The sequence below is a fragment of the Staurois parvus genome, unplaced genomic scaffold, assembly GCF_062004578.1.
Source record: "Staurois parvus isolate SC_StPar_1 unplaced genomic scaffold, SC_StPar_1.0 ptg000056l, whole genome shotgun sequence".
NCBI classification, from domain to species: Eukaryota; Metazoa; Chordata; class Amphibia; order Anura; family Ranidae; genus Staurois; species Staurois parvus.
This window is the reverse complement of record NW_028317852.1, coordinates 9,367,931-9,387,118: the sequence shown is the minus strand read 5'-3', so window position 1 is coordinate 9,387,118 and position 19,188 is coordinate 9,367,931. Positions and strand designations below refer to the sequence as shown.

The window sequence follows — 19,188 nt, the reverse complement described above, 5'->3', positions numbered from 1 at the left end:
CTGAATTCTACATTGTGGCACCTTCCTCACTTGTGCGCTATGCTGGTTAACTGCAGAGTGTTCCCCAGGTCCACAGCAATAACCCAACTTCTAGTGACCAGTCTCTGAACACTTTCCTTATGAGTGAATCTCCATATAATGTCATATGAGCCTACTATATGACCTTCACTCATTAGGTTCGATAGTGTGATGCTGTACTGTATCAGTTAGCCACAGACAATTATCAAATTTCATAGCCATGGCACAGCCTTAAAGTGGAACTCCACCCAAAAGGGGAAGCTCCACTTGTTGGCATCCTCCTCTGCTCCATTGCCACATTTGACATTTTTTGGGGGGATGGGGGGAGTGGGTATTTGGTTTTGGCAGGTAACAGCTCCCTCTTCTAGCTGAGTTCACCACAATAATTTCTGGCCCCTCTTCTTTCCCACTGCAGCCTTCTATGACACATCACAGGTCCCAGAAGACTGTGAGACCAATCACATAGCACAGCACCGGTAGCACATGCACAATAGGAATTTGGCTGTGGAGCTGGAAGGCTTTACTTCAGTGTTCCCTTAGTTAAGATGCCGGAGCCTGCATCCAATGCCAATTTAGGAAATTGGCTTGGTTGCGGACATTGCCAGACAACAGGACAGGTGAGTGTCCTTATCTTAAAAGTCAGCAGGTACAGTATTTTGATCATTGTTTTCTGTGTTTCCTATTCACACTGCAATGCAGCATGGAGCTGGGTTCCAGGGTCATCATTTATACATTTAATTTCCTGACTACCTATCATATTTTGAAAGACATTGGAGAACCAGAACAGTGGAAACACCTACAAAATTACCACTTTTTGGAAAGCAAACAACCCAATGTATTTTCTAAGAGGCACAAAGGGTCTTTTGAAGACTTCATTTTTGTTTGCCAAATATTTTTGGAAAATGCAGAAAGAAAATTTTTTTTATATATACAAAGTTGTCAATTTCTCACACACAGCATGGGCATATTTACAATGGCAACCCAGAACACATTCTACTACTCTTCCCAAGTATGTTGATCTAATGGTTATGAGTACTGGGCACATGAATAGCTGTATGTGTAGCAGCAATTTTGTTCATGGCACAAGTCTTCCATGCCATTTCATCATAGGAGGCACTTGTCCCCTCCTTCCTCCTTTAATTCATGGAATTCACAGCCTTAACTTTCAACACACTTCAAAGAGACTCTTATCTCAACTTAGAGACAGCAGACACCAGCATACAGGCCTTTGCCAGAGCTGTAAACAGCTAATTGAAGTTCTGGGAGGGTGTCCGTTAATTTCTGCTCACAATAAAAAAATCAACAGATTAACACTTCTCTCTGACCTATTGTAAAACTAGAACAAAATCCTTCAGTTCTGTCACCCATGGTTTGTAGGGCAATTAAAGCACTAGGAACACATAGAATATCATAAAATGTCTACCTCGAAAGCAGTCAGGAGTGATGCGACCTATCAGAGACCTCTACCAAATTCACAACTTAACAAAATCTACACACAATTCATAAAATCAAACAGAACCAATACACATTAATATTAAGTATATTTTTGAATGGGGAATATCATACCAAAGAAATTGAGGTCATACATGACTAAGCTTGCACATACATAGGATAATATAGTAGTCTCCTACCTCCTCAGTGACAGGCCCATCCATTATACTCTGTGTTTGGTATCCCTGGACATGAAATATAATGCTGAACAATAATCTATCAGTTTCCAGAATGCAACCTGTACATATTGGAAGATATTAATATTAGTATAAAATGGTGCGTAAGGGAGGGCCACGATAGAGTCATAAACATGGTGAAACCTCCATGGCCACTCCTGAACAGCTCAATTGATCAGATGGTATCTGACAACACCCCCTTGATATCAGAGAAAAAGAGACTGCTCCAAAAGTTGGCAGCTCTCATTTTAAAATCAAACCAAGGAACACCTAACAGGACTTGTGAGAGCCACAGTACCGTTTGTGCTTATGCACTGGACTTGGCTGAAACCAAGGATTTGCAAGTATTCTTAGTTTTCAGCCCTTTTTCTGTAAATATTTTATTTCCACACTTTTTCATTATTAAGCCCTCTTTTGAAAAATGTTGAAATTCTCTTTAAGGCTTTTTATGCAAACTAAAAGAATCCCTGTCTCTTGAAGAGTTCTACTGTAATATCAATCTCTCAGCATACCTGTCTGTGGTGGCAGTGTGTGTTATAGAAGTTTATTCTAAAATCATAATTGGTATTGCTAAGATTGTGAGTTTCCTCTTCGGTAAAAAGGGAGTGAGGACAGTTGAAAGGGTTAATTGCTTAATTAACTTAACCCAGTGACAATCGCCCTCAGGCTGCTGACACCTAAATTGTGGTCCCCCAAGCTGGAAAATCTTTGTGCAGGGTGCAGTTGAGAGTGGTATTGTTACATAAGTGACAACGCGGTGTGAGATAGGCCAGTCCATTGTCATGAGTTGGTGAAAAGCGAAGGGGTCCGATACCATGTCTCATCACAGGTGATACTGCATGTTTATGGCTTTTTTAGTGACTGGACTGATTATGTACTGGATATTGTATCTTGTGTACCACACAAATCAATCTATATGACAAACAAACCTAGCCGACTGGCTGCCCCCAGGAATGACAATAGCCAGGACGTACAGGAGGATTAAGAAAAGTGGAACAAAAGAGTTCCTGTAGTTCCAGGAGTGCAGTTGTCCACATGGGAAGAGTAGGACTGGTGTCTTGTGGAAAGTAGTCAACAGGATGTGCAGATTGGTCAATTCAGCAGCAGGCAGACACACGATCAGCAAATGGACGAAGGATGAGTCAATAAACAGGCCAGGGTTAGTACAGGCAGTGACAACACTGCACTGGTGTGGCAGTGATCAGGAACACTGTTACTGGCTGTACTGGTCTAGTGATAGTGAGACTTGTGTAGCAGGGATCAGGAACACTGCTGCTGACTTTTGCTGGTCTGGTGACACTGGGGCTGGTTTGGTGACAATCAGCAACATTTGTGCTGGCTTACTCTGTTGTGGTGACACTGCAACTGGTGTGGTGGTGATAAGGAGCACTGTTGCTGGCATACAGTGTTTTGGTGGCATTGGGATAGATGTTGTGGTGATCAGGGACACCAACTTGTTTGGTGGTGATTTTGGACACTGTAACTGGTGTGGCGCTCATCAAGGACACTATAACTGGTGTGGCAGTGATTAGGGACCATATGAATGGTGTAGCGATAATCAGGGACACTTTGACTGGTGTGGTGTTGATCAGAAACACTGGTGTCTCTGTGGACTAGACCAGTCTGCAGCTACGCAGGCCCATACACAACAAACTGCGATACCCATGATGCCCATTTTTTCTGCTATCAACTTCAGGGACAATGTGTTTACCTGCAGCCCAATATGTCCCACCAACTTTCAGATGGCATTGTCACAAGATAATCAATGTTATTCACTTAACCTATCGGTGATCTTAATGTTCTGACTGATCGGTTGAAGTTTTTATGGATAACCATAGAAAAGCCTAAGACTACAAGAAAACATCTTTTACACATAGTCATGAAACCTTAGGATTTTTAGATAGATAGATAGATAGATAAATAGATAGACAAGCAGATCACTCTTGGACAGGAAGTGTGTTACTGGCAGGATCACAAGGTGAAAGTAAAAGGCTAAAAAAAAACAATACACACCTAAGGACTGGTAAGCAGCAAAACATTACATTTTTGTTATTAGGGCTCATGTACTGCAGCTGATAAACTCACATTTAGGAGCTGTTCAACGTTTTTTTCAGCAGCCCCTGAACTCTCCCTAATGTTTTCTTATGTGTCCATGTACACATAGTCATTTACAGTCGTTTATAGGCAGTTCAGTTTACAGTGGTTTTTTTTAATGCACCAAACTTGCGTTCAGGACTAGATTTTACTGGCATTTCAAACGCCAAATGCTTGTAAACGCGGTTAACTACTTTTATAAGTATTTGTGTTTATAAGCATTTTTTAAATGTTCCATGACACTATCCAGAGCCATTTTTTATAATCAGAAATGCATGTAAAGCGTTTTCAATGTATTTAAATAGACCTAGTACACCAGCGCAGTCAGTTCCAGGTTTCGCGTGAAGGAAAAAATGGTACAACGTGGTGTATTATGCTCATGATGGAATCCATAGTGAATACAATCAGAAAAGATAGGTAATATCAACACATACTGCTCTCTCTACTTCTGCTCTCTCTATTTCTCTCAAAATGTCTGAAATAGTTAATTATTTACTATTTTTCAGTGCAATCTGGGCATTTGGGAAGGTCTCTTGAGATTATCTTTTAAAAACGCTTCTAAACACAAACGCACATAAAGACGCATAAAGGCGGTAAGCAAACGCAAAACTGACTTTTTTTTAACCTACGTTTTCCAGCAGTCAGTTTCCACCATTCAGAAGAGTTTTCCAAATGCCCTGTGTACATGAGCCCTTAGGTTTAGATATGCTTTAATGTAAATGGAAAATATAGTGGTCAAAGGAGGCATTGCATGCTAACTTAGACAACATGTATTGCATTGTATGTGCATTTTTTGTAGAGCTTTACATATTCAGCCTTAAAGTGGTTATAATGCCTAAACATTTTTACCTTAATGCATTCCTTGTATTAAGATAAAAAATAGGCAGTAGTATCCTCCAATTGGCTCCTGCTGCTGTCAATCAAAGCCAGTGAAAAGGGAGCAAGGGGCGAGGATGAGCCCTGCTGTATATAGATGCAAGTAGCGCAGCTCAAGAGCAAGCCAGCACAAGTGCCCTGTAGGAAACGACTACCTATGGGGGCACTCGCTGGAGAGGTGGGGCCAGAACCACCAGCAGGGGACCCAGGAAGAGGAGAATCGGGGCTGCTCTGTGAAATTCCATTGCACACAGCAGGTAAGTATAAAACAGTTTGTAAATGTAAAGATTAAAGAAAAAAAAATCACTTTATTATGCTCTAAAGAAACTGTTTGTACATGCATACTAGTCTGCATGGACAAATAAGGTATTTACACACAATTCCTTTTTATTAACACGACAATTATTGTCCTATAGTATAGTGGAACTCTAACCTGATGTGTCATTAGTATTCGTTGCTGCAAACATTTTTCATTTAGAAAGAGACATTTCCCCCTTTACAATCAGTTTATTTTCACTCTCTATTGATATTTGATACTGATGTTATGCCACACCATTCTCCTCTCCCAGGCAGGTGGAGAGCTAATGCCAAGCAAACCCTTAGAGTTCTATGCAGAATGCTGAGAATCTTGGGAGCTGTAGTTTAGGACGGCAGCCATTTTATGGGACCCATAGACTCTTTGGACTACAGATTCCAATAGACATTGTGCAGTAGGAGGAGTGGAGATAAGATTTTTATTAAACTGCTAAGGTGAAAGTTCTTCCTCTTTGCACCTAGGAGTGATAGAGAGAGTATTCACCTGCCAGTGGGGGTATGAACCTGAAACTGGGAGTAAGAACACCCAGGGCAGTGCAGCACCACCCACATCACAGATCCTGCACTGCTGCCACAGAGAAGCTAGAGCATCCACTCACCCTCTGCATCCCACCAGAGGAATTCAGGAAGAGACAGAGGGGGGCCCTTTCTTCCGCAAACTTCCACAGCTGCATCCTGGGAACTGGTGAGAGGGCTATCTGCCCCATTGCTGACATAGTTAACAGGGACTGGATGGACTTTTGTCTTTTTTCAGCCAGACTAACTATGTGACTGAGCCACTGAGAACAAGGCACCAAGTGTACCCAACCCATATTGTATCTACACCAGTCCTATACAACATTTCTACCAAACCTAGACAGCACCCATACCAACCCTATACTGTAGTTATACCAAACTGTCACTGCATTTGACCCACCTCTACACTGCATCTGTACCATACGTATACCACACCTTGACTGAATGTTCACCACAACTATACCGCACACCACCACTTCTTAAAAGGCCCCAGTAATGGCCAGCAAAAAAAACATCATAAAAGACTGCCCCTTCAGACAAACCACCCTGCAAATCTTTTTTTGATTCCTTCTCCTTTTTTATGGACAGTGCACATCCAGTTGGTCTAAGTCTAGCATAGACACCATCAATGCACTTTGGCAGTATAGTCTCCTGGAGACAATATATTAAGTTTACCTTTACTACCTGGTTCATTGCTTGTTTTCTTGTACAGGATGTTACTGGTTGCCAGGTATTTCTTTCAGTGATTTCTATGATGGCGCATGCTTTTGTACACTCAACCTAGTGTGTCAGAGGGTACTCATGTAAGTTCTCATGGAGGTCGAGGCAAAGAAGGAAGATCCAGTGGCTCTTATGGTGGTAGTGTTATAGTCAGAAATCCATTGCTCTGCAAATGAGGATTTTAGCTGTATCCTCTCCAGCGGTTAACATTCCCCCCCCCCCGTTTTTGTGCTCTGGATGTGCGCCATAGTTGTCTATGATTGTAAGCAAACCAAGGGTAGGTAAATCTGCCTAGATTGTCCTGTCAGTTATAAATATGACCCATGGTATTATGATGACTATTACATTTCGGAAAGATTGATAGCTAAGGTCTTTTCAGATTTTTAAAAGCATATTTCTAACACTTCATAAAAACAAGGCAAAACTCTAGAAAAAGAAACATGGTTTGCATGTTTCAAACTTTTCCACCTGATAAATGCAAAGCAAAATAGGAAAATTCAGCCTATTTATTTTAGTAGGGATTTTTTTTATTGTGTTCTTATAGTTACTTGCATGGTAGAATCTTAAAGTAGCTGAGGGATTTACTAAAGAAATAATTTTAACTGTTGGTGGAATAATCCTGTTTGCTTTAATTATCCAATCATGTGCAACAGGTAATAACCATAATATTTTATATAGCCAAGATCAAAAAAGATTTCCATTAGGCAATGTTTGCATATCCACACAACAAACGTTCAATGTAATTCATAAAAATACCTCCGCAATCAGGCACATGTGGAAGTATTCAAACATCAGCTCCTGTGTAAATGGCCAGTCCTCCACTGCAGGAAGTTTTAATTAAAGTGTATGTAAACATCTTTTATTGGCTTTTTTTATGTCTGCTAAATATACCATTGAAAGCATTTTGCTGTACATATATATATATATATATATATATATATATATAATACAGTAGGTAAACATGTTTATTTTGTCTATGCAAGTAATCAGTTGGATCCCCACTAAAAACACTAAATTAATCAATATCAAATGCAAAGGGTTACAGCACAGTAAGTATACACTTACAGCCAGTAATATAGCAACAACCTGCACCATTCAATAGAAATCAAGAAATTAACACTCAGGTCCATATAGCTACAAACTGTATGTATGACATGTGAGCAACCAAGGAGGTATTGCCACTTGTTAACTCTTTCCTATAGCAAACTGTGCTTATAAAATGGGGATTCCTGAAGTTGCTATATTGCTGGCTATAAAAATGTATACTTACTGTGCTGTACACCCTTTGCATTACATATTGATAAATTTGGTGCTTTGTTTGGGATCCACCTGGTTTTTTGCATAGAAAACAATGTTTACCTACTAGTGCTGTCCACCATTGTAAATTCTGTATTTTCCACATTGTTGATGTGCATGGTTTGATTTTGGTCCAGAGCTGGTTCCACTTCCAGCTGTGTATGCCCCGTATTGCAGACTCCATACACCAAGAGTAGCTGTTTTAGCATATAAGAGTTGGAAAATCTGCAAAATAGGGTAACTGACTGGCCAGAAGGGGATCACTTTGACGCAGCTGGCCAGCTTGAACATGTATTGCAAAGAATGACAGCTAAGAATCCCCATCTTATAAGTAATACTTTGCTATAGGAAAGGGTTAAAAAGTGGCAACATATCCTTGGTTTCTCATGTGTTATAGATATATAGCTATTCACACCTGAACATTCATTTCTCCATTTCTACTGCATGGTGCAAGTTTTTGTACTTATAAAGAGAAAGAATGCCTAACGTTACTGTCAGAAATTTCTTTCGATCCCGCCTGAAATCCAGGGTTGCCCTGTGTACTCTCTAGTGCTATCTTAAGTATGGCAATAGCCAGTTCTCTATGAATTACAGAAAACCACCTCCTTTGTTATGGAGAAGAGGATGTGAGAAGTGGGATTGTTCTGCAATCCCAACCAGGGGCGGACTGACCATTTGGAAACTCGGGCACTGCCCGAGGGCCCGGGGTCAGTAGGGGGCCCCATGAGATGCCCCTGGTACCTTTTTCATAGGCTTTTTTGAGTTTGGGCAAGGACACAGGGGGCCCATGATCACCTATTGCCCGGGGGCCCCATGAATTGTCAGTCCTCCCCTGGTCCCAACATTCTTCCTGTCCTATGGTAGCAATGCTGCTCCTTCATACATAGAGTACAGGATCACTGAGTATTAAAAAAATTATAATAAAATGGTACACTGCAATATACAGTAATATATTTTTGTTATTAGGTGTACATACATTTTAAAAAAGACCTTCACACACAATTTTCCAATAGACTCCTTATAACAGCCCCTTCTCTATTACACATTTGAAAATAACTTTTTTAAGGGGGGGTAGAGAGTAAGTACCCTTTTGAGCAAGTACTTGTTCCCACTTCCTTATTTCTCACCTAGGCAGAGATGATGTTCCATATCCTATGTCCAGTCAACCCCAGCCAATTGATCTCAAGCATGCGCAATGGGGAGTTGGCTGTGAATCATTAGGAAGTGACAGCCAGCTCCCAAATCCAAGATAGTGGTGTGGGAGTCTAATGAGCAGTTAACACTCCAAATACTAGTATCTGGATTTAGTGGACTGGCAAGTATGTCTTTAAGTGTGCATTTGTAGCTTCTGACTTTCATTTTTGTTCCTTTAACCACTTTCCATCTGGCCCATGTATATAAATGGCCGGACGGGAGCAGTGCAGGGGTGGGGGGCCATTTATAAACGTCCTCCCCGCTCCCTGCTTGTGCGCGCTCCCTGGGATCGTGCAGCACCGCGATCCGGTACCCACTGTGTCCTCCGGACACAGCAGAACACTGCTTGTTGTATGGGACCTGTGTGTGAGGTCCCGATCATGTAATCACTGATTGGCCAATCAGTGATCACATGAAGAGTAGTAAGCAAGATGTCACTTCTGACATCATTGCTTACTACGTGTGAAATCTGTGAATGATCACAGAGATCACATGGTACAAGACTATTCACAACAGCCTTGTACCATGTAACAAGCTGTGACCAATTACAGCTCACACAGTATTTCTCAATGGCTGCAAGAATGCAGCCAGAGAGAAGGAGACATTATTGCGTTTACAGCCTTTATGGGTGTAAAAGCAATCAGTGTAAAAAAAATATATATATATTCATCACCCCCCACAAGTAGTACAGTGTCACTATGGTGACACTGTACTGCTAGGGTGACGGTATGTAAAAAAAAACAAATAATATTATAAAAAAAAAAAAAAGTTAAATAAAATTTAGAAAAATTATAATTTTTGGTTATAAACTAATTTGGGTTTTTTTTTACTAAAAAGATAACTGAATACATTTTGGCCAAGATTTATGAAGAAAGATTATTTATTTGCAAAATTTTATAAGAAAAACACTTTTTTTTCCAAATTTTTGGACTTTTTCATTTATATAGCAAAAAAATAAGAATCCCAGTGGTGAAAAAAATAACACCAATATAAAGCGTTATCTGTCTAAAAAAAAAATGCAAAAAAATTCATATGGGTACAGTGTTGCATGACCGCGCAATTGTCATTCAAAGTGTGATAGCACTGAAAGCTGAAAATTGGCCTGGACAGGAAGGGGGTAAAAGTGTCCGGACTTGAAGTGATTAAGCACATCTGATACTTGACTAAGCAGCTCTGCTCTTTGGATACAATGGGAAGTTTCTTTCTATTCTTTCATTCTGTTCTTTGTCAGCTGTGCTGTCGCTGCATGCTGTAGTTGAAGAGGGTCCATACAGACACATCATTTCTGAGAGAGTCTGCTGTTGGACAGAATATTAGCTGCACCACCATTGTAGAGAATGGTTGTAAACATGAAATTGTGATGACTTACAATAAATCTGTAATAGAAACAAATGCAAAAAGCAATATGAAATGGTCCAACCCAAAAGCAGCCTTTATGCTGGTACTATGGATTAGATTGGATGTTCCGTTAAAATAGCTAAACATTTTGGCCCATTCACTCCTATGTGTGTTAACACACGCCTGTAATGTTCATGTTCTGCCAAAAGACATAAAAAACACAGCTATATTATTTTTTACGAGGTAACACAACATAACTTACAATGCATTCATATAAAAAAACAACTTTACTGCAATGCAAAGGTATGAATTCAGCCTTAAGTAAAAGTTTCCAAAACTGCTGTTTTTTCTGTTGCTGATTGCCCAGCAATGGCAGCAAAAAAAATTAATAAGTGAAAGGACCTGCTGCAGCAGGTCAGCCTCCTCTACAGCACTAGTGTTGTCTCACACTTGACAGATTCACTTGAAATCTTTAAACTATAGTGCAAACTTTCTCTAGTTGTTAACTATACTTATGTAAAGGCGATTCTCCACACTTTCTGTGGCACTCACAGGGTGGCAGGCAGTAACTGAAATCTCTACCAGGAGCTTTGATTGAAGGTCTGAGTAAGGATCCAATAGCTATATACTGTATAATGCCAGGTAGGTCACTGGTTACAAGGCCTATTCTGACTGAGATCTGAATGGAGGAGAATGTTCATTTAAGACCACCAGGCCAACATTATGTGTACTGGCCAGATGGGCAAATGCCCCCAGGCCCAGTTCACCCTGGTTATATGCTTGAAGTGATAGATTGATGGTGCTGGAGATATTACTCTTTACAAAAATGTGCAGGTGGTATCCCAAAGCGGTGTCTAGATAATAACTGAGCTGCTCTTGTGACTCGAGGAACTGGAACAGCAACCTTGGATTATATAAATGATATTTAAGTCTGGAAATTGAAGCACCACACCAAAGTGTTAGCATCCAAAATGAGGGTTTATTCCAAATGTATAATATATTACATTACATTTGGAATTAAATCTCATTTTGGACTTTAACACTTTGGTGTGGCATGTCGATTTCAGTCTTAAATATCCCTTTGCTGTTCATATGTGAAAGGACAATTTGTCCTGTGGGTTCATAGACAATTCCCCACACCTTATAAAAAAAATTAGGAAGAATTGGACTTTAAATCTCCTTCTGTTTTCAACCTTGATCCTATTCACATTCTTGAAGGTTGGTCACAGATTTCAAATTAACAATAATGGACTGTTGAATGTTTACCCATTTTTGGTCAGACTATATAATTGCCATTATCATAACTAGGTGTGGAATGCATTGGACACTGTACTGTAATGTACTGTACATAGCTTCCATAGCTCTAGCTGACCCCTATTTATCTATATGATTTGTGCTTAATGGTGGCCCTCTTTCTCATCTCAGGTATGCTCTGCACACTCATAGACACACACTTCATTTGACTTTTGTGAAAGGAGCTAGACAGTGAAACAGCACATGTTTTCAACTAAATGTAGGCACTGTTTTGGTTGTTCTGACAGTCACGGGTGCCAACTGCCAGAAACAATAGTCGAAACTGCAGACTCCTCCATCCACGTAGTTTAGCAAGGATGGGGGACTTAAGTGATTCCTCTTATTTAGCCCGCAAGGCCAAACAAGAGAAATATTAATGTTTATGGCCAGCTTAACACATACATTGCCAAATGATCACACTATCATACATTGACGTCTTTAAACCAGAAATAACTCACAGCAATATTTCATTATTAAAAAAAAAACACATTTGAAGGAGAAATAGAGGATGTACCAATGGAACAGACTGTGGGAGGAAGTGTAAAGTGTAAAAATAAATTTACCTCTGTATTTGTTTGTTTTTCTGAGATAGAATGTAGTACTATGAAAACTCTAAAGCAAATTCAACAGTACCATTAGCTGACTGCTTCCATTGTCTACGCATTTGATCTAAAGTAGTCAGTGCAGTGAAAGTCTATGGGGACCATTCATTCAGTTCAGTGTGGGAGGCAAGGGTAATTAACACATTATACTTACCTCTTGCAGAGGTTCTGATAGGTGTTCAACATTAAATAATACTATTTTTGGTTGCTCATAGTTAAATTACAGATTAGTAAATTTTAAACTACCTGCCCCTTGGATCCTGTCCCCTCACAACTACTACGGTCACCCTCTTCTTCCATGCTATGCTCCCTCACTCACATCTTCAATCTCTCCCTCTCTAACGGTGCCTTCCCCTCCGCTCTAAAGCATGCACACATCACTCCCATACTTTAAAAGCCCTCCCTGGACCCCACCAACCTGAACAACTTAAGACCCATCTCCCTGCTCCCGTTTACCTCTAAACTCCTAGAACGCTTAGTCTACAATCGCCTGAGCTCCTACCTGACTGACAACAACCTTCTTGACCCTTTACAGTCTGGCTTTCGCTCACTACACTTCACTAAAACTGCCCTGCTAAAACTCACTAATGATCTACTGACTGCTAAAACTAATGGCCACTACTCCGTACTCTTACTACTCGACCTCTCTGCGGCTTTTGATATGGTTGACCATCCCCTCCTCCTCAAAAAACTCCACTCTCTTGGCTTCCGAGACTCTGCTCTCTCCTGGTTCTTCTCCTACCTATCGCAGCGCTCTTTCAGCGTTACGTATAACTCTGGCTCCTGCTCTTCACTCCCTCTTTCTGTAGGGGTCCCTCAAGGTTCTGTCCTTGGGCCCCTACTCTTCTCCATCTACACCTCCTCCCTTGGTCACTTGATAAACTCCCATGGCTTTAAGTACCATTTCTATGCTGATGACACACAAATCTATCTTTCTACCCCTCACCTCACTCCTTCAGTCTCCTTTCGCATTACTAACCTACTAAGCCACATATCGGCATGGATGTCACTACACTTCCTCAAACTCAATCTTTCCAAAACTGAGCTCTTAGTATTCCCTCCAGCCCGTGCCCCCTCCCCTGACATCTCTGTCAAAATCAATAACACAACCATCAGTTCCTCCCCTCATGCCACGGTACTAGGTGTAATCCTGGACTCCCATCTGTCCTTTCAGCCCCAAATCTAATCGCTGTCCAAATCTTGTAGACTTCACCTCCGCAACATCTCCAAGATACGCCCGTTCTTAACCTCGGGAACTACTAAGTAACTTATTCACTCCCTTGTTATATCTCTCCTTGACTATTGTAACTCCCTCCTCATTGGCCTACCTCATTGCAGGCTATCCTCTCTTCAGTCTATCATAAATGCTGCTGCCAGACTCATCTACCTTACTAACCATTCTGTAACTGCCACCCCTCTCTGCCAATCCGTCCACTGGCTTCCCATTGCCCAACGGATAAAATTCAAAACATTAACAATAACATATAAAGCCATTTATAACTCTGCCCCAAATTACATCAGCAATCATGTCTCCAAATATCACCCAAACCATCCTCTCTGCTCCTCACAAGACCTCTGGCTCTCTAGCTCCCTTGTCTCCTCCTCCCATGCTCATCTCCAGGACTTCTCCAGAGCTTCCCCCATCCTCTGGAACTCTCTATCCCAATTTATCAGACTATCGCCTACTCTGCTCACTTTTAGGCGATCTCTGAAAACCTATCTCTTCAGGGAAGCCTATCCTGCCCTCAGCTAATAATGGAATCTTCTACTCTTCCCACCAGTCCATCCCCCACAGTTACTACCTTTTGTACCACTAGCCTCTCCTTCTTAGATTGTAAGCTCCAAAGAGCAGGGCCCTCCTATCTCTCTTGTATTGAACTGTATTGTTGCTGTATTGTCTCCCTTTATATTGTAAAGTGCTGAGCAAACTGTTGGCACTATATAAATCATGTATAATAATAATAACTCCTGAATCCTTGTGTAACAATAATCATCACTTAATACACATAATTAAAACCTATTATATGACATATATATTGCCAACTTTAAAAATAGGACCCCCATAAATTATTATATATAAGTGTAGATTATCAGTCAACTACTGCATCATAAAGAAAATTACATGCCACACCTATCTATCCTGGCTCCAACTGATAACTGACTGCCAACCTCCTCTTACACTTGTTCCCCCATAGTCTGTCCCATGTCACCATTTTCTTCCAGCTTTGCAGATCACAGAGCTCTGTTTTGGTGACCTAATGAAACAGCGAGACCTCTAGTGTTGTTTTTAGGAGCCAACATTAGAATGAAAGCATGCAAGAGCTAAAGATACCAAAACAGTCTTCTTGGGCTTTAATTATTATGTTTTGTAGTCTGCGTGTTAAATTATGCAAGATGCAAGCCCCATGCCTGGGGCACTTGACAGTAGAGTGGGGAGTGTACCCTGGTTACCAGGGGTTATAAATGCTGGAAAATCTCTAATAATTGCATACACAGTCATCACAATTGATTAAACAGTAATCCCTATATTAGTAATCCCTGTATAGTGTGATTTTTGCACATAATACTCAAATCAGTCTTGCTAACTCACATATAAATGTATACCTGTTTGGCCAAGCCTTGCCATGTATACCAAGACAGCTAGTAATTTCACTTAAAGTATGAAATTGTCCTGCTATGCACACCTCCTCATATCTTATAAATAGGCATGAGTGAACTGAGCAAATTTCTGTTCATATGATATTTGATGAATGCAGCAATAGGTCTGTTATACCCAAATACAGTGCAGAATGTATTTGTTTTTATCATAAAATTGCATGGGTAGTTTGGCAATGCCATGAGTGACATGTACAACTACCAAAAAGTTTTTTATTTTAATACTGAAGAATATTTTAATGTGTTTAAAGTCTATCAATATTTTTTATCTAAATATATATTTTTTTAAATATGCTTTGGGGATGCCTCAAACCTGCTTATGAATTTACAGATACAGCAGGATGTACTTTAGCACTACTGTTTGCCAACAAACCAGGGTATCGCTACCACCTCCAAATGACAGGTCCCTGCTGGCTTCTTTTCGGAAAAAAGAGGTGGGGATTCTGAGTGATGTAATTGACTAAATATAGATATGACATCATCTGTGATCCCCACAGCTGTGTTTACATTCTGGAAGCACAAGAAATTTGTCAATAGCAGTGGGGCAGAGGGGCAGCATCATTGTTGGAGATGGTTGTTCCAGTGGGTCAACATCAATGAGCATTGAGCATTATGATTGACTTGGATCTACATTGCTGGTTGACAAGACTAATATTGCATGCTTGCTGTCCTCCCTTTCCTGGCTACCCAGGCTGCATGACTGGATATGTTTCTTGTTTCAATTGTAAGGGGGTCAATGCCATTTATTCTTAAAGGGGCATTACACCTGTTTTACAAACATTGTTTAAAGCCCATTCAAAAAAAAAATGGCATTTTTTCTTAAAGGGACAGTACACCTGTCTTGCACACATTGTATACTGTCCTTTCAAAAAAATTGCATAGGGTAGTAGGTCCCCCTTCTGAACCACCTCCTGAACCTGAAACATTACCTCAACATTGGGAGGCAGTCAAGCCTCCTCTCATTGCAAAGCACTGTATACCCATATTAATGCGGCGCAGCAGCACATTTTGAAAAAGAGATAAAAAAAAAAGATCTCTTTCACAAAAGAGGTGTAAAGGCCTGCAGAGGGGACATTGTGGAATCTGAAAGCCCCCTCTAGAACAAAGGGGCCCCAATATATCCACCTCCCCAACATAAATGAGTACTGGGTACAAAACTTTGAAAAGATAATTAAAAACAACAACACTGAAAAAAAAGTCCTTTTATTGAAAAAAACAACAAAAATGTAAATCCAATATCCCTCACTTTGCCCAGTGATGTAGATCCATGTCAATCATGATGAGCAATGCCTGATGATTGAGACCTGCCCCCGCAACAACCCACAGATGAAGATGCTATCCTGCCACTAATTCCTTCACAAATGGCAGATCCCCAGTGCTCTTGGAATGTAAACACAGTACCAGGGATCCCGGGTGAAATCATTGACCACATATTGTCAAGCCATATGTGATCAGTGATGTCACTCAGGATCCCCAATGCTATTTTTTACATTCCATCGGTACTGAGAATCTGTCATGTCATTTAGTAGCAGTAGCGCTACCACTGTTAAATTAAAGACTTTCTGCTGATAATTGGTCACAAACATCATTTGAAGGTTTGGTTGGGCAAAATGATGAACACTGGTCACTTTGTTTACCATTCACTGAACTGCAGACAGGCTGGGTTTGGATAAAACTCACATTTAATCCAAACTCTACAGACGCTCAAAACTAGTTAGGACTACAGTATACTGAGGAGCCTTGGCGAGGCGCTGTAGTTTTCACATATATGTGTACAACTAAAACCCTTGTTTTAACGCAAAATGTTATACAGGGCCAATTTGGTTTGGTTGCAGACTAGCTGGTAAGTGTGGTGGGAAATGTTCTATTGCTTGATACATTCAAGTGAATGACAAAGAAAATCAGCAGCATTCACAAACTTACATTCAAATAAACTGAGGGGGGATGAAGCCTTTATATACTTTTTGTGTAATTTCTTATGTAATACACTATATATATATATATAGTTAGACATAAATCTGCTAATGAAATTCACCTATATATATATTTAGCCTTCAAAACATACTGGACATAATTAAAGTTTAGAGGAGAGTTGTTTTACCAATAGCAGGGAGAGATTAGACATCTGCCTGCTCTCCCTTGTATCATCTATGTACTGGAACCCAACAAATTTTTTCCAGGCCCAGCTGATGTGCACCTGCCAAATGGTACACATGTTTTTAACGTCTTGTCCACTTTTCCATATAGGAAAGGGTAAAATGTTGAAAAATCTTTGTGTGAAATAACGAGCAACTTGAAAATCATTTATTATTCCAGTTTTGAAACCCATATATGATCCAGTCCTTCCCTGATCCTCCGGTCAGATCAGTTACATCACTTAATGCTTATTGATTTATCCATGGCAGCAACTATCAGCTAAGTAACCTGTAGCAGTAAAGTGTAGACAAACCAATTACAGGTGATTTTAGACTCGTTACTTTATCTTACTTGGAAAGCAAATGTAGTGCTAATTTCAAGCATTTTAGTTGCTCAGGAAAAACATTTATTATTATTTATGTCAATGCGGTTTAGTGTTTTCAGAATTATTGCATTTCTTGACAACTGTGTAAGATTAAATAAATACAGAAAACTCGTTTAAAGAAATCTATGATTCACACTTTTTTTTGGCCCAGACAAAGGCAAGTAAAACTACACAAAGAATGTATGAGATGTGTGCCATTAAAGCCACTAGTGCTGGAATTGCCAAGAGAAAAATAAATTTGAGCAGTGTCAATGACCACAATGGCACATATTTAATTGAGCATTTTGTGAGAAGTTTTAAACATACTTAACTCTACCAAAATATGTGGATATGGGCAGAAGATTTCTCAGAAAGTGACCAAAAACACGGTTGGTGCTGAACTTTATGTAGGTGTAATTTAGTTCCACTCATCTTTCTAGTGGTGAAGATGCCATCCTGCTCTTGCATTTCTACATATTGCCATGAACATTTGCAGGGGGTGAACAAGGTCCTGCTAAGTGCTCAAAAGTGATTCCAGCGATTTCCTCATCTGCAAGGAGCAAGGTATTGCCAAATCAGTCATACTGTATTCCCATACTTCATTGGCAGTTAAAAGCTGTGGTTTTTGTTTTCTTAGCAGGTTAGGCTACATAAATGCTAACCAACAGCCATATTTATCATGGTGGATCTAACAACATGCTACATGGAGTAAAGACTTAGGAATCTCCAGCTTGAGCTAAAAGCTGATTTCAAATTCACTGGGGTAGCATATCATTATATATTTTGATGGCAATCTTTAGTAATAAAAGCTTGTAGATTTCAATGAATCTTTTTGGAACTTTGTGGAAACCTCTTTTAGTGTCGTGTCACAGGAAGACACAGTAATTGCAATTTTCACTAGACTTGCTTTTAGAGGGCACATGTAACCTCCAGTTTTAAAATCCTTTTTTTTGGTTTTAAGTCAATCATTTAGAACAACTATTGGTTATACTATCATTAACTAACACCACAGTTCTGTTCAGAGACACTACGGTTCCTGGTGTCACTAGACAAGTATGAAGTTATCTTCTTGCCTGCACAATATAAAAATGTCTAAATATATTTAGTTCAGCAATTGTTTGGGCAATGGCCATATATTTGGACATTCAACATGCTGGATTAAAAATTTACTAAATATGTTACTCATGCTGACAAACATCCCAAAATGTAAATATGAAGAAAAATGATCTGACTTACTCAATAAGTTAGTTCTAGGAGCCTGGGTGATGTCTAAAGTGTAGCAACCCAGAGGGACGAATCAGCTTTCAGTTAATTTATAGCAATGAAAAGCAAGCCCTGCTTCTCTGCAATTCTATTATCAAATTGCCCACAGATATTGTAAAATCAGTATGTTAACCATTTGGGTCTGATGATCTTTCCTGTTCACTGTACGGTTATAGAATTCTTGCTTGTTTCTTGCTAAATCTCAGTAACCTCCATTTTTATTTCTTTAATTATATTTACTATCATAGTAATACTGCTATTTAGATTTAGTTTTTGATGAAATATGACAAAACATACAATATTCAACAATAAGAAATGGTAATTTCCTAGTAACAATTAACTAACCAAACCATTTGTTATATTAAATGTTTTCTGTACACTTTGATGTTCAAACCGTTAACTAATAGGGAATGCCAATGCCATGTACAACTTTTGAGAAAGAAAAGATCCCTGCCACATAACATTTTTGTACTATGTATGGGAAGAACATTCTTATCTGATGTCAATTAATATATGTTATTATTAGCTGCACATACACAATAGCAGCTAAACATTCATACTGTGGATTGTGTAGCACAGGGCAGACTAGGATTTGTATAAGCTCTTGGCTAAGAGTCTCGAGCAGTATTTGGGTATTATATTTTACGACCTCTAATATTAAATATGTGAATTGTTCATCCAGAGTCTAATAAAGAAAAACAATACATTAGACTTTTTAAGTGGGTTTGCATTATGTAAAATCTGACATATAGAAATGGTTCTTTTTAACATTTTTTAAAATATTTAAACACAATTAAAGCATTTCCTGTTCATCCCTGCCACTATAAAAAGTGATGACATA

General features: G+C 39.6%; 1 protein-coding gene across 1 annotated transcript in view; it reads right to left on the bottom strand.

Annotated features, from left to right (window-relative positions):
* Positions 1–19,188, bottom strand: part of WNT2B (Wnt family member 2B) — a 148,174-nt gene that overhangs the window by 125,811 nt on the left and 3,175 nt on the right. The window lies entirely within an intron of this gene.